General features: G+C 46.2%; 1 pseudogene; it reads left to right on the top strand.

Annotated features, from left to right (window-relative positions):
* The first annotated feature begins 10,098 nt into the window (after nucleotides 1-10,098).
* LOC107124311 lies at nucleotides 10,099-10,865 on the top strand (annotated as a pseudogene).
* Nucleotides 10,866-19,482: the final 8,617 nt, after the last annotated feature.

Below are 19,482 nucleotides of genomic sequence, written 5' to 3'. Positions count from 1 at the left end.
GATTTTTCAATGTAAGACTTGAGTTCTATAGTGAAAGTTTGCTTCCTTAGTTGAGAAATGGATATGAAACTTTCTAAAAGCATCTGTTACTCATTTTAAAAGTTCTAGCTACAGTAAGACCCTCACTTGTGAGTATTAATGCAGTATTGTGTAAGTTTGCAGAGATCCATTTAGAGATTGTCTACTCTCATTTGTATCCCACGCATTTCAGAGTGACTTTTTCTTATTTAAAATACATTACATTTTACATGATACTGAACAAAAAAATATACCTGGTCCTGCTCCTGGCCACTCCCTGCATCCCTCCCAAACCCCAACAGTAACTAGACTGGAAAGACAAAGGACAAAGATGAAGGAAGAAAAATGGGCTGGAGATGAAGTTACAAAAAGATGATTTATTAGGTTCCGTATAGTTTTAAAGATTTAGACCAAACACAGCTCAATGCCCTGCCTCTTCTATTCCTTTTTCCAAATCCAGGAGCTCCTCTAAGGTCACTTCTGTGTGGGTTGTTTGCCCTGGTTTGAACGCTAATGGGAAGCAAGGTTGTTTTTTTCTTAACTGCGTCCCTACATCACCGTGCTTCCATGCACTTCCTGGGCTTTCCCAGTCTTTCCTCCAGTCTTTCCCAAACCTGCTTTTTTGTGATGTCTGGCGAAAGAGTGGAAAAGAAAGCAGGTTTGAGAAAATCCCTCCTACTGTCTCAGTCCCAACCACATTAGTGCTATTTTCCCCACCCTCCTCCCCTGCAGCAGCCATTCCCCTCCCCACCATGGGGGAGCTTTATCAGGGTGCTTTTTAAAATCATGAATTGACATACTGCTATAGCGTTATAACAACCTATCAATCAGGCTTTCTGAATTACCAGTTTTTGTTCTTCTTGGGTGTTTTTTTTTTTTAAAGTAAGGGCTTTTTCGCATTCTCATTTTACTTGTTGCTAAGTTTCTGTTTCATTTGGTGGTCCCCCCCCCCCCCGTTCTGCACGTGTTTTGCTTCCTCTAGTGGTCAATTTGATATCAAACAGGTTTTTTTCTAGTTTATTTCCCTGTAGATTTAAACTGCAGGGAAATAAACTGGGGGGGAAACTGTTTGATGTCAAATCAACCACTAGAGGGAGCAAAACACATGCAGAACAGGACACCCCCCCCCCCCCAAGAAACAGGAACTTAACAGTGAGTAAAATGAGAACATGGAAAAGCCCAAAGTCTGTAGCTCCTTTCATTGCAGAAATATGTCTTTCCCCTTATATCTCCACAATGAAAGCTGGGAATTCAGAGAACTATATATCAATTGCTGATTTAGAAAATTCTGGTGGCACAGCGGGTGGGATGGGAAATGGCTGCCATGGTGACTGGGGGCAAGGAAAATACAAAGAAACCTAGTTGCCCCTGAGCTTCATTGGCAACTGCAGCAGCAACTGGGAAACCACACAAGTCATCCAAAATCTTATGTAAACACCTTAGATTCTCCATGCAGAGCAGTTAGTGTTCCAAGTTTAGATAATAAAATATTTGACAATTGTTTCACACCTGTAACGATTATGGTTCTTAGTATGTGGTCCACTGAGCTCACAGGATTGTTTTGTTTTTTGTACAAGTTGCAGCCTCAACTGCAGCAATGTTTGCTTGGTGGTTTTAAGGAAACCCATTGCAATGTTTGCATTTTGGGGGTAACTCAGAACCATCTGGGGATGGATCAAGACTAAAGAGTCAAATTTCACCAATTCCCCTTTCCTGCCACAAACCCCCTACCTCATCTCATTCCTTTGGGTCCCCTATTCCACAGGAGCAGCATTTGGTAGAGATCACTGGGCTGCAATGGGAAGGGGGATTTTGTCTTGATCCAGCCCCTTGTGTGTGGAGATTAGTCTGGCTGACAGTGACTTGCTTAAGGTCACCAAGAAAGGCTCGATAAAAGACTGGGCATTTGAACCTACACTTTCTACATTTCAACACCTGTAGTCACTATTGCACTTATATATACCCATATAAAAAGTAAAGGTGGAAAGCAGAGTCTATAAGCTGCACTAAGATATGAGGGAAACTGATTTGCCTCATGGTGTTTATTAAACCTCTTTAAGATATACAATATTTTTATTATTCCAATTTTCACACTTTCTCAGCAAAAGTCAGAAAACAAGTGCTTCCCCAGAAACAGGGTCACTACATGAGATGCCTATGTGTAGAGGCTTCAGTCCTGGTCAGCTGTATCTGTAGACATGGATACTGTGGGCTAGAGCCCTGTTTACTCTGAATCTTGCGGACATTCCTATAGGTGACCCCAGACTTAGGAATGGCTCATATGGACATAAATTTTGGCTATCTGAAATTCTGAAGCAGCCTGTAGGCATAATGCATCTTCATACACTATGCCTATATATTTAGTAAAAAAATAGAATGAAAAGTAATACTACAGTCTGATTGATACATATGAAATAGAATGAAATGAGAATGTACACAGCCAGGCCACAGCTTCCTGCTGTTGTGGAAGGCTTTTTCCATCTCTTGCTGGCACAGATTTTGGAACTGCAGCTGTGGCATGTGATTGGCCTCTGTGTCCCAGCATGCCAGCCCAGGGTGTTGCTGTTTACCCACTGGGGAAGGGAAAGCATTTAATTCTGCATTCTCCACACTTGTTATGCAACACGTTCTGCAAATGGTACTTTCGCTAAGCCACATTCAGTCTGCATTCCAGTTACCAATGTCATGGACAGAGAAATGTGCTGCCTTGAGAGCTCTGAAGGCAAAGTAATGTTTGGAATGATTATTTCTAAAAAGTTACAAAAGCCAATACATTTGTTTTGTTTGCTGTATGATAGTAGGTGTTTTACAAGTGGACATTTTGGGTCTTGTGTGAGAAAGTTGTTAAAAAGACTGCAGCACAATGGTCAATTTACTAAAATACAAGACCCACACATATTGGTACATAAACATGCACATACATTTTCTCCATTGTCCACACAGGGCAGGAAAGTTACTAATCCCTCTTTAAAAGGCACTGAATACCTAACAAGAAAAGGAAAGGGGGGGGACACCCGAAATCAAATTATAAACAAGAAAGCCATCTAAGGTAATGTGGACTTGTTGCCTGGCTTTTCCTGGAATGTGCTAAATGAGCCAATGGAAATTTGTTAGTTGTTGAGATAGAGATCTAGGCAAACTAAAAACCCCACCCATTCTCAAAGACCTAGTGTTGACTTTGCAGTCACACACATTCCCCCTGCACTGGTTCCCCCCCCCTGCTTTATTTATTTGTATATTCTGTATGCATTCTGCATCTACAAGCAAAACCCGCATTTTGAGCTAACTGGCTGCCAACCCCTCCCTCTCTCCCTCTGTGATTCTTCAAAAAGAAAGGGAAGGAAGGGGGAAATCCAGGCTCACACATGCAAGACTGACACATTTGGGAGCAGGGAATCCCCTAGTCCTTTATATTTACTGACTCCTTCTTATGCTCCCTCTGGCTTTTAAAAAGTTTGCCTGAGTGGGAGAACACATCCTCTTTTGTCTTTGGAGAAGAGGGGAAAGAAAACAGAACAGGGAGGGAGCATCAACCTAAAGAGAGAGAGATGGAAATAGGGGAGGGCAGTGGGCAGTACTTAAATACCTGCAGAAACAATTCTGTTTTAGAAAGAATTAGCCATTTGAAAGTGGATGAGAACAAAGAATCATGACAAAAGGAGTTTTGGTAGCTGTGGGGCAACAGTGTGCTGGAAGTACTCTGAATGCAGATTCCTGTAAAACAAATGCAGAAACAAGAGAAAGCTCCCCCCCAAAAAATATGAAAGTGACAATGGGAGAGAATGCAGAATGGAAGAATAGGATGCACTCAGAGACCGAGGGAAACTACGGGTACAGAAAGGGCCAAAGTCCTTGATGTCCTAGGCACAAAGCTGAATTGTCCACCTGAACCACAACAATCAAGGCTGAAGTAACACTAAGTTGAAGGGACAGAAGTTTTTGGGATGTGCAACATCCACAGGAATATCTTAAGCCTTCTGTTTGGATGACTTGAGCTGAGGATCAGTGTTGTTCAGCTCAGAAGATGTGCAATAACAAAATTAGTGTCTTTCAGTATGAAGAAAGGACATATTCCACATTATTGGGCTGGTAAGTGAAAACAGTAGAAAGGCTATTATCTATACACTTGGAATGCTCTAATCTACTGTCTCTTTCATCCCAGGAAAACTTTACATATGCACCCTGCCCCAAACATACAATATATACCCTCGTGTCAAAAAAGAGAAGCATCTCTGTTTGACTTAGAAGCAACACACATAATTTTTTGAATACAGAACCCAAATTTAACTTTTCAGAGGAATGGTTGCTTCCTTTGCATTACAGTCCAATTTCAGCCCTGGACTCCTGTCACTGTATCTAATAGTAAATGAGATAATCCCTGTGGCAATCATGAAAGTGGTAAAACCAAGACATCCACAGACAAGGAAGGGGTCTCCACCTACTCAAGGCCTTTTCAGATATACAGAAAAAATATGATTTTGTAAATTAAGCCAAACACAAAACAAAATCTGATAACAACTAAATGCGATCCACAAGAGGTGGAGTGTTGAAAGCAGCTGAGTGCCTTTCGAGTTGTCCCTGTTGTTATTGCAGCTTTGACTATCGCACTTTTGTCAGGACTAGTTCACACTCACACTTTTTCTTGGGTTTTCCTTGTCATAGTTCCATTCATTCTCATTCACAGTAGAATAATTTTGGGGGGTCTCCTCCCGCCTTTTTTGCACATGAGCTGAGGCACTGAAGCAACCCAGCAAGCTCAAAGGGGCTGTGTTAAAGTCCAGTCTCCTCCCTTCACGTGTCACCTGCACTTGGAGTAGGTGTCTCTACACTGATTGGAGCTTTTTCCCCGCGGTACAGCAGGACCTCTGATTGGCTTCTCCCCAGAGTTTGAATTCATTTACCTGACTTGCATTAAGTGAGTGTGGCACCATGCCACAGCAAGGATAATGGCTGATTGCATTTATTTTACTCTGGCAGCTGATAATGCTTGCTTTTGAAAGCAGCCTAAGATTGTGCATTACTTATCAAAGAAATGCCCACAGGACTATTGCCTCTTGTGACAGAAACGGGCACACATGGATTACTACAGAAATTGAAAGGCAAATCCATGCACTGCAAAAATGATTTTGAAAATGCCGCCAAAGGTAAAAAATAATGTGCTCATGAGCATGAAGGGAGAAATGCCAAGGAAGGCGATTATTGGCTGCTGGTCTCGGGCCTCCCTAGGGGGATGGAACAGAGGTGCCCTCTGGAAACAAAATGTTGAAATGCTGGCACGCAAATAATTTTTTCTAAAAACCCCTGCCATAACCCAGCCCTTCAGGGTGGGAATGCTCTTCAGTGGGCAGGTTGCCTCAGAACACCAATATGAAAAACTTTATTCCGTTTCCCAGCTTAGATCTTTTTGAGAATACATTTTGCTCCGACCAAAAAAGTGCAAGAGAAACTTTTTTAAAAAAAGGAATTGGGGGGGAAATGGGAAATGAATGAAATGATGGTGGGATGTTTTCAAAGTCGAGTAAGCATGAAAAAAAAAACATTACATCGGGTAATGTATGTGGGTTTTTAAGCCAGTGTGAAAACCCCCTCAGTTAAAGCAAAAAAAGGTAGTAGATAAATCAGCCTGCTTAGCCTCAGAGATCTGAGAGGGTTCAGAACAGGGAAGGCTTGGGAAGAAAGTTCCCCAAAAAACTCCTCTTCAGTGATTTCTTACAGTTCATATATTATTAGGAAAACCAGAGATTGGTTGGATTGACTTGTCAGTTGTATTATTTGTTTTTAGTCATATTAATTTGATATGAAATCTATAGATTAGTAACAGTTTTAAACTTCTATATTTTGTAAATTAGAAATCAATGGGAAATTTCTCAATAAATAATAGTTTGTGTTTTAATGGAAGATGAACCACATGGTATGGGGTCTACAGAACAGCCCCTGCCATTACATTCTACCTCACTCTCCAAAACATTATCTAATTGGGGAATGGGGGTGGGAATCTTATAAAATATACCTATATACTATTAGCCATATGTGGCCCACATATGTGGCCATATCAGCTAACTCCACAGATTGGGCCCACATGGACGCTAAACAGATGTTTCTGCAAGTTCAGGAGACCCCCTAGGTTTGCAGAAAAATCTGACATCAACATTTAAATGTATAAGGGGGTTTAAATCCCCTCCAAACTACTCCTCCAATGGAGCCTAATCACAATGGAGCTGCTCCAGCCCGGCCTGGTGGTGGATTCTGTCAACCACGCTGAGCCCAGCAGCAGCCAGGGACTCTGGAAGCTGTACTAAGCCCAGTTGCAGCAGCAGTGGATGATGGTAACAGCAGTAGAAAAATGCTGACAGCATTTCTAGGTCCAGCTGCAACACAGAAGGACATAGGCTACTGCTCTGGGCCCGGGTGTGGTGGTGGTGGTGATGGTAGCCAGCAGCCTTTGCAGACCCAAGCAGAATCAGAGAAGGATGCCAGCCACCACTGCAGGCCTTGGCACAGTGGGGGAGGATACCAGCAGCCACGGTGGGCCCGGGTGCAGTGACAAAGGACACCGGCAGCTGCTGAGTGGTAGATGATGGGGCACAGAGCCTCACCAGCCTCAGTGATGGAGGGATATGGGATTCCCTTCCTGTGAGTCTTCTTGAGAGGGATGCCCCTGCAAGTATTGTGGGTACCCACTTGTTACTTTTATTTTGCTACTTAATACAGACTATATTTTAATGTGTATTGGTAATTCCAGAAAACAACACCAATAACAGCTCTTTCAATTGTTCTGGTACATTGGAAACTTACTGTTTGTTAACTTAGTAGCAAATAGTTTACTGAAAAGTACATTATATGAATGTTCGCCAAAATCACTACATATCAGGTGTGAAAAGTCTGAGGTTTTCCATCTGGACGGGATACATTCTGCAGTTACAAGGCATCTGCAAAGTTTTTGGCTGACTTGCTAATTGTTTTGGGGAATGTTCTGCTGAAACATTTTTACTCCAGTTCAAAATAAACATGAATTCTTGGGTGTGTGCTGGACAGAAAGCAAGACGATACCTTTAGGAATAGCGAGGAAAGGCCTCTATCCCAACCTCTCTGCTAGCAGAGGAAATCTTATGCTAGTACCACACTTTAAAGCCCGACTCCATCAAAGTTCATTTGGCACACTGTGTACTCAGTCTTGAGCTACAGACATGAGCAGCTTGGCTTTCCAAAGTACAGACTACTGATGACTTCCATCAGCTTCAAAGGGAATTGATACTCTTTGCAATTTCTTAATTTACCCGATTTATACCTTTCTGATACTTTTGTATGAACAATAAAGACTTATTGTAACTTTATACTCAGTAGCCTGCTCCAGATGTGAACGGCATTGTTGCCTCTGAGCCTGAATGTATGCATTGCACCTGTAACACCATGAGCAAGTCCTACAAGGCACACATAGAACATGGGGAGCAGCCGTCATGTTATGTGTCTCATAAAGAACCTTGCAGCAGTTAACACAGCAGAGGATCTTGGGACAACCACCACAGCAAATGCTTCCAAGGTGTCGTAAGGCAGGTCTGACAGGCAAACAGGATATGAGCTGAGCTATACTGCAGAGTCCAAAGTCCAGTCCAAATAGTCACAAGCCAGAGATTCATTACCAGAGGGGTTATCCAGATAGCGTAGTCAGGAAGTCAAAGGGTTGTTCACAGTCCAGAGATTCACAAAGCTGAAGTTGAAGAACTAATCCAGGGTCACACAAGTGAGGCAAGTTCAAGAGCGGTGGTTCCTGAGTCTAGCAAAATGACTTGTTGCCCCCCCCCCCAGCTGGTTTTTGTAGGCACTTCCTAACAAGCCCTCATTAGCAGCCAGCTGCCTGGGAGTAACTCTGTAGCTACTGCAAGCTGTCATCAGCCAGCAGCTGGCGACAGACTATGAGACGTGCACTCTGTATCTTTGCTTGTAGTTCCCCTCTAAGCCTCTATCTTCGGCACTCAAAGGGTGGAGGTGAGCATGGTGGATTAGTCTCCAACTGAGGATCATTTGCTGCATCAGGGCTGGGTGCTGGTGACTCTGTGTCAGCAGCTGATTGTGAGCCTTGATGAGCTTGCAACTCCTCTTTTGCCGGCTCAGAGCTGGCTACACAAAGCTCCTCTCCTCCTGAGGAGTCCGTGCTGCTGCTGAGTTCTGACTGATCCAGGACACCAGCTCTGGCTGGTCCACGACACAAGAAAGCCTTTTTGGGAGAAATCAGGTAGTGTCAACAGGACATCAGCAATTAAGCCACACCAGGCTAGAAGGCAAAGATGCCTCTTCCTGCATTGTTTTTTACATGATATGCAATCATTGACTCAGATCTCGGAAGCTAAGCAGGGTTGGCTCTGGCTAGTATTTGGATGGGCGACCTCCAAGGAATACCAGGGGTGTGATGCAGAGTCAGGGAGTGGCAAACCTCCTCTGAAATGTCTCTTGCCTTAAAAACAAGTCTAGCTTGCCCCATCGTGGTGCATTACACTAAAAGAGCTTGAACGTCTGGCTGCACACACTGCCATATGATAATTAATTAATTAATTTGACCATTAACACAATTTGAATGTTAAGCACCCTGTGACAGTCTGTGACCTCCCATTCAAATCTTCCCATTGTCCCCAAAGCTCCCACCAAATACATAACTCAAGCTTCATTTCTCCAGTTTTGTAATCCTAAATTATAATTCAGTCAAAAACTTCCATTTCCCAATGCCATTTAGTCAGTTCTATAGTTGTCTCCTAATAAGTTGCCTACATCTCAAGTATTCATCCTGTGTCGTAGTCATTCGTTTCCTGAAAAAAACCCATTTTATCCAATGGGCCAAAACCAGTATAACTAGCCTGGCTCTAGGGCCAGCAATTGGAGTCTGATCCTGGATACCAACTGAAAAGCAACAGAGACTCCCCAACAATGCTCCCTCTAAGCTGTGGAGTCTTGTGAGCAAAGATTCTACTTTGTGAGCTACTGGGATTAAAGTTGTAAGTGAGCGATTTGGCTACTGCATAAATTAGTTTGCTCTGGAGCCATCCTTCCTGAGCTATGACAAAAATGTGTGAGCCAGAGGCTAAAAAACTGTGAGCTAGCTCACACTAGCTCAGCTTAGAGGGAACACTGCTCCCCAACACAGGCCCATTCTGCATCTAGCATTCGCTCCATTGTTTTACCACACCCACACTGGAACAGAAAAAGATGCGGCTCAAAACAACTTTCAGATACCCCAGGCTAATGCCATACTGACTGCAGAGTCACCCTTGAACAGCCATAAAATGGCCATAAGTCTATGCAGACAGTACCATAAAACCGAGGGATCAAAGGAAGTGAAACCAGCATGGAGTTTGGACACTACCATAAAATCCAACAATCAAAGAAAGTGAAAGTGGCATGCAATGTAAAGGGGAATTTCTGTTTCAATGTGGGTTTGGTAAACAGCAGAGTGAATGCTAGATGCAGAACGGGCCACACACTGGATCCCTCCTTCTTTCATCTTGTTTTTTCACAGAATAGGACAGGTAGTCTTTACTCTCCCTCTTGAGCTATTCACCCTTATTTTCCAAACCACACTTGTGCCTCAGAGAGAGCTGGCACTTTGCTCCTCTCCTCTTTTGTTGTTGTTGTTGTTCAGTCGCACAGACGAGTCCGACTCTTCGCGACCCCATGCACCAGCTCCCGCCAGGCCCTCCTGTCTTCCGCCGTCCTCTGACGTTGGCTCAATTTCATGTTCGTTGCATCTATGACACTGTCTAACCATCTCATCCTTTGCCGTCCCCGTCTTCTTTGACCTTCAATCCTTCCCAGCATCAGGGTCATCTCCAGTGAGTGCTCCCTTCTCATTTGGTGGCCAAAGTATTTGAGCTTCAGTTTCATTATCTGGCCTTCCAGGGAACAGTCAGGGTTGATTTCTTTTAGGATTGACTGATTTGATCTTCTTGCAGTCCAAGGGACTCTCAAGAGTCTTCTCCAGGGAATCCTTGAATCCCAGCAGCTGGAATGGACTTTTCCCTGGAGCTGGAGATGGGCGAGGAAGAGGCGAGGGGCTCTCCTGTGTTACGCAGGGAAAGGGGAAGTCATAAGATGACCTCCCCGGATTTAGACGGCTTGTGCTCCCACATCAACGCCAAGATTTCAAACATCAAGACGTTACTGCAGTATTTGGATGGGCCAGGATAGGCCAGGAGTCGTCTCTGAAGACGGTGCTCAGTAAGATACTCCACGAGATGTTTCTTTTGAACGACTTCCTCAATAAGATGGAGCTGGAATGTCACCACCAGGAGAGGCAGCAAGTTCAACTCAAGGAGCTCCAGGAATTGATTGAAAAGGACTACAATGAAGCCCAGCACCTTGAAGAAAACATGCCTTTCTACCTGCCCAATGCAGTCCCCACCAGCACCGCGAGCTTGCCTGCGAAGGAGGAGCAGGGCAAAGAGCCTGAACCGGGGCACCAGAAGAAGCCAGGAAAGGAGGTCAAGCCCGTGAAAGAAATCCCTTTCGTGACGGTGGAGGAGTTCGAAAGCGTGCCTGCGTACATGCGAGGTCGCCTGTCATACAATCAAGTGAATGCCGTGATTCAAGAAATCAACAAGGCCGTGGCCAGCAAGTACAAGATCATGCGCCAGCCCACTAAATCTATGTCCAGTACTGTCAGGAATCTCTATTTCAGATTCAAGGAAGAAGAAACTAAGGACACAAAAGGTGAGTTCTTCATTGTGGAGGCGGACATGGAAGAGTTCACGCAGCTGAAGGCCGACAAGCGTTTCCACAGCATCCTGACCATCTTGTGCCACTGCCAGAGAGTGCGAGAGATCCGGGGCTCGCGGCTTGTCCGCTATGCCGTTCGTTGAGAGGCGGCGTCTTTGGATTTGGGGTGGTGAAGTCCCCAAGATGAGAACTGAATTCTGAATGGTGACTTCATTGGTTTTGGATCTGCTTGGAGAGTGTTTTGAAATCCTTTCATAGTTAACATACTACTCTTAGAATGGGCCAACCTCCAGGCGTAGTTTTCCCTCCCCCCCAAAAAACAAACAAACTTGAAGCTATTTGACAAGCAAACATCCTTTTTTCCCCCTCCCCTGTTTGAGTTTTACATCCTGTGTCCTTAAATAACTCCCCACCCCACACACCGTTTGCCGTCGTTTGACGCGACTAACAACATAGCCACTTAATGAAATTTCTCTGAGCTCCTGAAGCTGGAATTTTGGAATTACTCAAATGCCAATAAAGAGTCTTAGTTGCAGTGCCCCCCCCAAAAAAAAGAGTCTTCTCCAGCACCATAGTCCAAAAGAATCTATTCTTCGGCGCTCGGCCTTCCTTATAGTCCAACTCTCGCAGCCATACATGACTACTGGGAATACCTCTCCTCTTTAGGCCGTCATATCTGGAAGACTGGACACCTCTGTTCCAACTGTTTTCACTATGCCTCCTATATCCCATTTTCCAACATGTACACCTTTAGCTCAAAGAGTTACTCCTGCTCCAAACTGGAGTGACTCTGCTGAATGTTTGGTTGTTGTTGCTATATTAGTTCGGAAAACGAATGTGTCTTGTTCTTTGGTTCAGTACTGCTAGTGTTTGCTTACGACTATTGTTCCAAATCCCTCAATAAACTCTATTCTTTTTAAATCAGGTCTCTGTCAGCTTTTTCCTGTTGCTGCTGAAAACTCACTACTCACAGCCACCTTTTAAAGTAAAAAGATCCCAGTTTTCTGCACCATGCACAAACATGCAAGCTAATTCCCCATGTTACTCTGACTGTATATTTACATGTTTGTGGGGGAGCAGTAACAACACTGGCTAATAAACAATAAGCTCATGAGTAATTCATTAATACAACTATTTTTGTTACTTAAGTATTTCACAACACCAGGCTGGAATGTCTGCTAAATTAATAGAAAGCAGAGAAGACCAGAGCATTTATGTCTACAGCACTAGTCTTGCTTGGAAGAGACTTAAAATCCTACACAAATCATGGAATATATAACATTAAACTTCCTTTACAAAAGAAATATGTAATATTTTGTACCTTCCATTCACTCTGCCCCTTTGGCTGTGCTATCCAAACAAAATGGATTCCATTGTGAAGTGGAATGAGGACATATTAGTTACAGCATCATTTTACTGCTGTTATATAAATGGTGTAACTGTTGGAAGAGAAGTAAAGCATCATATAGATCAGCTGGGAGTGGGACTTCATTTGTGCCAGACTCAGAGCTCACCTCTGTCACCTGTTTTGAATAGGAGAGCTAAACCCTGGAATCCATGAAGTAAGATGAAGGTGCCTTTTAGCAGGGGTAAAATACATGTCCTTTGCCATCCTACAGAAAGACCTGTGTGCATTTCAGCCCATTGAAGTCGATGGCCTCAGAAGGGTTTAACTCTCCTTAGGATGGCACTGTTAGACTTCCATATTTCTAAAAGAGAGGCATTCTGTATCTCTATGGTTCTGTGCCACTCAAAGCAATGTAGAACATACAACAGCAAACAACAATAAATGTTTTAAAATCACTTACAACCACCAATAAAAAAGGTAAAGGTTCCCTTGCTCGAAAGCCAGTCGAGTCCGACTCTAGGGTTGCGGTGCTCATCTCTGTTTCCAAACCGAAGAGCCAGCACTGTCCGAAGTCGTTTCCGTGGTCATGTGGCCGGCATGACTAAACCCCAAGGCGCACGGAACGCTGTTACCACCAATAAAACATGCTAAAACCATTCCCTACAATGCATGGAGGGTGTTGTTCTAGACAGATTTGACCTTCAGTATCTTTTTTTTTCCTCTAGAAAAATGAATCATTAGTGTTAATATCAATGAGCTGGAGGAATTTCTGTCCTTAGCAGTGGAGCCTGTATCCAGTGGGACGCACCTCTTCTACCAGATCAATGCACCCTCCACCAGAGAAAGGCTCTGTGCTAGTAGAATGGATTAATAGAATTTAAGCCCACATATCTGGATCTTATAACAAGGTCTCACATTTCCAAAGAAGTCATCTTGCTTTTCAGTATTAAGCTAACTGAAGGCTACTAAAAATGGGAGTGATTTTCATATGAAATGTGAATGTATAGTTACTTAAAGTAAGCACAATGAACTCGGTAGGGTTTAATCCTAGGTAAAAACATATAATATTTTAGCCATGCAGCCCAGTTCTATGTGCATTTACTCAGATGTAAGGGTTGTTTTACATGTTACAAAGTCCATGTGGGGAATGTGTGAACTGTCAAAACTCAGTGTTGGATCCCCAAGCATCGAGAATAAATCCACGTTTTCAAGAAAAGCAAAATTTATTTCAAAGCGTTGAAGATATACTCAAACACGTTCTTTGTTAGAACTGGGGATACACAGTTAGGTCAAGCATAATAAAGGAACTTCAAACAGATACAGATCCAATGAACAGCTTTCCCGCTGGCGGGCTAATGAAACGGTTGCGCGCCCAGTACATGGGAACCAGGCAGAACATCAGACAAAACACAGGTGCAGTACTCATGGGAAAATCAATAGGCAAGCATTACAGCATCTTCTCCCCCACACAACCTCCAGCAGTTATCTTTTGCATTCCAACGCAGGAGCAGGATGATAGAAACCAAGCCGGGTGTAACAGGGAAAGGATATGTACACAGAGGTCACAGAAAACAGAATGGCAGCTTGCTGACATACTGCCCCCCTTAAAATACACTTACAACACACCTCCCGGGCCGGGCGGGAGATCTCCCGGGCTGGGCGGGAGACCTCCCGGTTTGTCCGGGAACCTTCTGTGGAAACTACGGATCAGGTAAGGGGCCCGAATATCCCCTTCTTCCACCCATTCGCGGTGCTGGGGACCGAAATCAACCCATTCGATAAGGTACCAGAGTTTACCACGTTTCACTTTACAATCAAGGATATCAGCAATTTCAAAATGTTCATCCCCTTCCAATATGACAGGCGGAGGAGGAGTAGTCTCTGGTCTCCAAGGAGACGGTCCAGGATCCTTCTTCAATAGACTCATGTGAAAGACAGAATGCAAGGCACGTAAATTCTTAGGCAAAACAACATCAACCGCCACATCATTTATGACTTTACGCACTTTGAATGGACCTATGAACTTCCACCCCAATTTCCTGCTAGGCCGCAGCATCTTAATGTTCTTGGTCGAGACATACACAAGATCCCCAGGTTTCAGATCAAACCCCACCACCCTACCCTTGTCTGCCTGGGTCTTGTAAGCAGCCTTGGCTGCGTCAAGTGTTTGGCATAGCAGAGGCCATGCTTTTTGCAAGGACATACACCATGTATCAGCATCCCCCACAGGACGTTGGCCCATCCCCTCCAAGAAAGGGAGGGGGGGACTGTCGTAACCAGATACAGCTTTATAAGGAGACATGCCTGTGGAGCTATGGACCGTATTGTTATAACAATATTCAGCAAGAGGCAATAATTCACACCAATCATTCTGTTGATAATTAGTAAAACAACGCAGGTATTGTTCCAGAGTCTGATTAACCCTTTCCGTTTGTCCGTCAGTTTCAGGATGATACGCGCTGCTGAGCCCTTGTTCGACCCCTAAAATGGAAAGAAGTTCCCTCCAAAATTTAGAAACAAATTGGGTCCCCCTGTCAGAAATTAACTTAGCAGGTAATTGATGAATTTTCACCACGTGGGACATAAACGATTTCGCCAACCTCTGAGCTGTAGGCAAGGAAGGAAAAGGCACAAAATGAGCTTGCTTAGAAAACAAATCAACAACCACCCAAATAACAGTGTTCCCTTTGCTCGCAGGGAGGTCAGTAATAAAGTCCATGGACACCACTTCCCATGGTCTCGACGGAGTAGGGAGTGGCTGCAGTAAACCAGGAGGCTTGCCCATCCTGGGTTTAGTTAAGGCACAGGTTTGGCAGGACCTAACAAACATCAAGAGGTCTTTGCGCATTTGTGGCCACCAGAATTGTCTGCGGATGAGTTGCAAAGATTTAACGAAACTCCAATGCCCTGCCAGTTTCGAACCGTGAGCAGACTCCATCACCTCCCTCCTCATCGAAATAGGCACATACAATTTGTCTCCAGAATAAATCAGACCTTCAGGGCTACGGACACAATCAGGTAATGTCTTAAGGGAGGCATCATCCTCAGCAGTAAAAGCAGAAAGATATTTCTGGACCCAGGCCCCCCCTCCCACAGGGAACAGGGAAGGCGAAGTCTCATCAGAGTGTGGAATCGTTCGCGCTTGCGCCCGGGTGACCACGGCCCCCCCCAGATGGGAGGGGGAAAAAACAGAGTCCATGATGATCTCACGCTGACTGTCATGTTGTGGGAGGCGTGAAAGCGCGTCAGCCAGGGAATTAGCCGCCCCCGGGAAATGACGAAGTGTGAATCGAAACTTAGCGAAGAAGTCCGCCCAACGAAGTTGCTTAGCGTTGAGAGAACGGGGGGATTTCAGCATCTCCAGATTCTTATGATCAGTCCAGACTTCAAACGGCAGTTGCGCCCCCTCCAGCCACTGCCTCCAAGTGGAGAGAGCCAGCCGGATCGCTGACGCTTCCTTTTCCCAAATCCCCCAGTTTCGTTCGGCATCAGAAAACTTTTTAGACACAAATGCCAGGGGATGTAACCGACCATCTTCCCCTTCTTGCAAAATAGCGGCCCCCATAGCCACATCCGAGGCATCAGTTTGGACAATAAACTTCTTAGATTCATCAGGGCGCGCCAGCACCGGCTCGGAGGTGAACATCAGTTTAAGTTTCTCAAAAGCCTCTGCGCAAGCAGGGGACCATTTAAGCGGGGCGCCAGGTTTCGTAGCATCAAAACCCTTCCCTTTGGTCTTTAGCAACTCAGTCAGGGGAAGGGCAATTTGCGCGAAATTCTGGATGAAATTTCTGTAAAAATTGGCAAATCCGAGGAACATTTGCAATTGTTTGCGGGTCCTGGGGGGCTCCCAGTCAAGTACAGCCTGAATTTTAGCAGGGTCCATTTCAACCTTCCCCCCAGAGATGCGGTATCCCAAAAAGTCAATGCATGTCTTGTGGAATTCACATTTTGACAGCTTAGCAAACAAGTGGTGTTCATAAAGTCGCTTAAGGACCTGGCGCACCAATTTAATATGCGACTGGAGGTCCTGAGAGTACAGCAACACATCATCAAGGTAAAGGACCACTCCTTTGAATAGAAACTCATGTAGGACCTCATTGATTAGGTTCATGAAGACCCCCGGAGCCCCTTGAAGGCCGAAGGGCATAACGAGGTACTCAAACTGCCCCAAAGGGGTATTAAATGCAGTCTTACTTTCATCCCCCTCCCGGATGCGCACACGGAAATATGCATCCCGGAGGTCAAGTTTCGAGAAGATCTTGCCCTTGGTGGCCTCAGCTACCAAGTCCTTAATTAATGGGAGGGGGTAAGCATTGGACAAAGAAACAGCGTTCAAACCCCTATAGTCAGTGCACAACCTAAGCCCCCCGTCCTTCTTCTTTCGGAAAAGTACAGGCGCGGCGAAAGGGGAGGAAGCCGGGCGAATGAAACCTCGGGCTAGGTTTTTATCAATAAAGTTCCGCAGTTCGACTTTTTCAGCCGGCCCCATCGCATAAATTTTACCTTTGGGTAATTTACAGTCAGGCAAAAGTTCAATAGCACAGTCAGTCGAGCGATGAGGGGGCAATTCGTTAGCTTCCTCTTCGCCAAACACCTTTGCCAAGTCTCTATACTCTCGAGGCAAAGAAGCTAACTCTTCCGGTTGCAAAGTGCCGCAGGGGAACTGTGTGGTCGGCTGGTCCCCCCACGAATCCACCCAGCAGTGATCCACACACTTAGCCGACACAAATTTGACAACCCCTTCTTCCCACAAGATGTAAGGGTCATGGGTAAACAACCAGGGACTCCCCAGTACTAAGTCGAACTGCGATTTAGGGGTGACAATGAAGGACCTGGATTCCCAATGATCTCCCGCCCCCAACCGCAAAGCCATAGTCTCGTGCGTACAAGGTTCCATGGGTGCCCCATCCATCTGAGTAAAAATGATGGGGGACTTCAAGGGGACTATCCCCGCTTCCAGTGCAACTAACACTCTAGGGCTGATGAGATCCCTCCCACACCCAGAATCAATCAACGCTCTTACCCTAACGTGGGTTCCTAGGAGCGGATTCATTAAGGAGACAGTCACGAAAAATAGGGAAGGGGTTTCTCTCACCACCTTGGGCGCAGCATTAGAATGGCCTTGTCGTTTTGCGCCTCTCACAACAGGCCGTTGTCGTTTTCCGCCGTTTCAGCCACCAGCTCTTCTTCGGACTCGGCGGCAGCCGGTTCATTTTCCCCCGAACCTTGGGCTGCCTGCAGAGCTTTGGAGAAACGCGGTTTAGCCATCCCCTTCTTCCCCGACAGCGGTGTCTTCGGGCTTGGGGTAGGCGGCTTGTCTTTGACTTGACGGCTGCCACAATCCACAGCGAAATGCCCCTTCTCCCCGCACTTGAGACAGAGCCCCATCTTCATCCGTAGTTCCCTTGCCGATTCCGACAGGCGTTGAGTCTTGGGTTTAGAGGCACCGACAGCGGCGGGTCTGTTGGTCGTAGCAGCCAGGTCGAGTTTGATGGTGGTGAGCCGGTCTTCTGCATTTTCAGCTTCTTGGGTCCAGGCCATCAGGGAGACAGGGTTGACAGTTTTCAGAACCGTTTCTCGGATTTCTGCGTTGAGACCCAAGCGATACATCTCAGCCAATATATGATCAGGGTAGTCTCGGAGCTTAGCTGCTTGCTTGTGGAATTCCAGAGTGTACTCGCGAACCGACTTCTTGTTCTGGCGGTAGGTCCGGAGGAACGCTTTAGCTCTTTGACTCGCGTTGACATCTTCGAATCTCGCCCTCAGCGCCCACATGAATGCTCGCAAATTCAAAAGTTCCGGACCGCGGTCGTTGTGCAGTCCAACATACCATGTGGCGGCGTCTCCTTTCAGTCTTGCCGAGATGACATCAATGAGACCAGCTTCATTTCGGAACAGGTGTCGACTCTCTTCTACGAATTTATGCACCCTCACCGTGAAGAAAGCGAGTTCATCCGGGTTGCCGTCGAAGGTAGCCTCCAGCAGATCCTTGGGTCTGGGTCGTGGAGGCCTCACCAACGGGCCCAGCTGCCCCGGAGCTCCCCTGGGAGGGAAACCCGGTACAACCGGTGGCCCTGCTGGTATTGGCCTCAGCGGCGGCGGCAGACCCGGCACCGGCGGACCCCCTGGCATCGGCGGCTGCGCAGGCACTGGCGGAGGCGGTCTCACCGGCTGCTGGACAGGTACCTGCTGCGCGGGAACTCCCGGTGCTTGCAGCGGAGGTCCCATCAGCGGTTGAGCAGGCATCGGCGGCGCGGGAAATCCCGGTGCAGGAGCAACTTGTTGCTGCGCGGCGTGTGCGTCTAGGGAATTAGCCATTCTAACGTCCATCATTCCCGGCAGACCTTCCATCACATCCTGGAATGCCCGCATTAAGTCTCTCACCGAGTCTTCCAGTTCTGCTAGTCGTTCCCCGGTAGTTTCCTCCGGGATGGGGTCCCGAGGGCGGTAGTCCGGGGGTGGGTCATAGTCCTCTTCCGTTTGGAAGGCTTCGGTGCCCTCCTCATCTTCTGCGTGACCACGCGGTCCCGACGGCTCGAACATCCACTCCTCGAGGTCCTGCTTGGGACTCTCCTTCTCCGAGGTAGACCCTGGCTCCGGGAACAATCCCTTGTCAAACAGACTCTCACGTAATCCGCTCCCCCGACGGGAGTACACCTCACGGGTGCCCTGGGTGTTGTACATAGTCCAATCATCCTGCTGGTGAGTCTTCCGCGGACCCCATTGCGAAGGGGTCGGAGGCGGCCAAGACAGATGTGCAGGCAGGCGGGGAATCGCTCCCCCCACGGCACCCTCCATCGAGGCTGCCGTCGTGAACACCAAAGACGCGGAGGTTTGTGGGACCGATCCCGAGTCTCCCTCAGTGTTAGGTAGATTTCCCTCAATTCCGCTCATGATCTTGTCAGATTCGGAACGATAGGAAAAGGCAGTTCTAACAATATGTTGGATCCCCAAGCATCGAGAATAAATCCACGTTTTCAAGAAAAGCAAAATTTATTTCAAAGCGTTGAAGATATACTCAAACACGTTCTTTGTTAGAACTGGGGATACACAGTTAGGTCAAGCATAATAAAGGAACTTCAAACAGATACAGATCCAATGAACAGCTTTCCCGCTGGCGGGCTAATGAAACGGTTGCGCGCCCAGTACATGGGAACCAGGCAGAACATCAGACAAAACACAGGTGCAGTACTCATGGGAAAATCAATAGGCAAGCATTACAGCATCTTCTCCCCCACACAACCTCCAGCAGTTATCTTTTGCATTCCAACGCAGGAGCAGGATGATAGAAACCAAGCCGGGTGTAACAGGGAAAGGATATGTACACAGAGGTCACAGAAAACAGAATGGCAGCTTGCTGACACTCAGTTCCCAGGTAGATAGGTAGATTGTAACTTTGGTGCATGGTG

This window comes from Gekko japonicus, unplaced genomic scaffold (genome assembly GCF_001447785.1).
Source record: "Gekko japonicus isolate JY-2015 unplaced genomic scaffold, Gekko_japonicus_V1.1 scaffold466, whole genome shotgun sequence".
Classification (NCBI taxonomy): Eukaryota; Metazoa; Chordata; class Lepidosauria; order Squamata; family Gekkonidae; genus Gekko; species Gekko japonicus.
Note: the sequence above shows the minus strand (reverse complement) of the source record. Positions and strands in the feature narration are given on the sequence as shown.